General features: G+C 39.4%; 1 non-coding gene across 1 annotated transcript; it reads right to left on the bottom strand.

Moving 5' to 3' along the window:
- Nucleotides 1-596: 596 nt before the first annotated feature.
- Nucleotides 597-669, bottom strand: TRNAG-CCC. Its single transcript has one exon. It is a non-coding gene; the product is annotated as a tRNA-Gly (tRNA).
- Between the last annotated feature and the right edge of the window lie 840 nt (nt 670-1,509).

Below are 1,509 nucleotides of genomic sequence, written 5' to 3'. Positions count from 1 at the left end.
GGTAAATTTGGAGCCCTGTCTATAAGGTAGGCACTGTGCTAAGCATTCAGCAAGCAATAACACATCGAAGGTGGTTTACTGGTTACCGCAGTACTGCAGGAAGGGGTTTTTATTGTCTGCATTTTACAGATGAAGAACTTAGTAAGAGAGAGGCTAAGTAACTTACCGGAGCACATCTGGGCAGAAACATGGCAGAGTGGTGATCTGAACTCAGAGAACCTGACATTATTGGTAGCAGACATTCTGAGCCATTAAGCTATGCTACCTCTCAGTCACGATCCCACTGGTTGTTCATTGAAGAATCAGAAAGTAAAAATTCCATTGGATAAGGAAAATCTCCCCTATAGACATTTTTCTTCACTTTGACAATTGTGAAATAAATAAGAGTATGACTTTGGAGGGGGGAGTGGAGTTCTTCATGCAACGGTAGAGGGCTAAACTCCAGAGCAACAATCATTCATTTATTTTTAAAAATATTTATTTATTTGGCTATGTCAGGTCTTAGTTGTGGCAGTGGATATCTTTGATCTTCATTGCAGCGTGCAAAGTCTTTAGTTTTGGCATTTGAACTCTTAGTTGCAGCATGTGGGATCTAGTTCCCTGGCCAGGAATCAAACCTGGGCCCCCTGCACTGGGAGTGCAGAGTCTTAGCCACTGGACCACCAGGGAAGTCCCAGAACATCATTTATTTTTAAAGTAATTTCAATCATATCAATTGATTGTAGGGTTGGAGGTGACACTGACCAGGTCATAGGACACAGGTCTGCTCTGACTTGTTCCTCTGCACTGAATTACTCCTTAAGCCATTCATTCGACAAGGATCATTCAATGATGAGACAGAATCAAGATTGGTGGGCAAGGAACCGTCCTCCTAGAAGAGATGTATGTATGGGATTCAATAGAGAAGCTATTCTTCCTCAGATGTCCTCTTAAAGAATAGCATCCTTTTCTCTGCAAAAGAAATAGTGTTTCTTTAGAGAGCTGAGGCAATGAAAAAGTGGTGTTTTTGATCAAGCGGTGTTTTTCTATGTCTACATACAGTGATGTAGGAGTCTTTTCAATATTGAACTTGCGATGAACTGAAATAATAAATTGATATAAATGATATTAACCTTTTTTAACTTTTCAAAAATTTTAAAACAAAAGAACTTTTCTTAAAGAAGAACCAAGTGATGCTTTTCTGGAGATCTTATTTTTCATGAAAAAAGGCCTCAGGATTAATCACAGGCATATCGCCAAGGTCTTCACAAACATAATTTTCAGTTTGGCTGGATTAGATTTGGTCTTTTCCTCATAGTCTCCACCATTTCAAAGAACATCATATATTTTATGTTTTATAAAAACTCCCCTCACTGAAAACAAATGGAATAATTAACAGTCTCGGTAGCTCTGTTGCCAAGAGTCCCTGTAGCTCTCTCCTGCTTACTTACGTATGTGTGGAGATGAACCCTGCATACCAACAAGCCCACAGATGCATTTTCTGTTTCCTCCTCTCTGTGATTACTAATG

Source organism: Bos indicus x Bos taurus, chromosome 20 (genome assembly GCF_003369695.1).
Source record: "Bos indicus x Bos taurus breed Angus x Brahman F1 hybrid chromosome 20, Bos_hybrid_MaternalHap_v2.0, whole genome shotgun sequence".
Lineage (NCBI taxonomy): Eukaryota > Metazoa > Chordata > Mammalia > Artiodactyla > Bovidae > Bos > Bos indicus x Bos taurus.
Note: the sequence above shows the minus strand (reverse complement) of the source record. Positions and strands in the feature narration are given on the sequence as shown.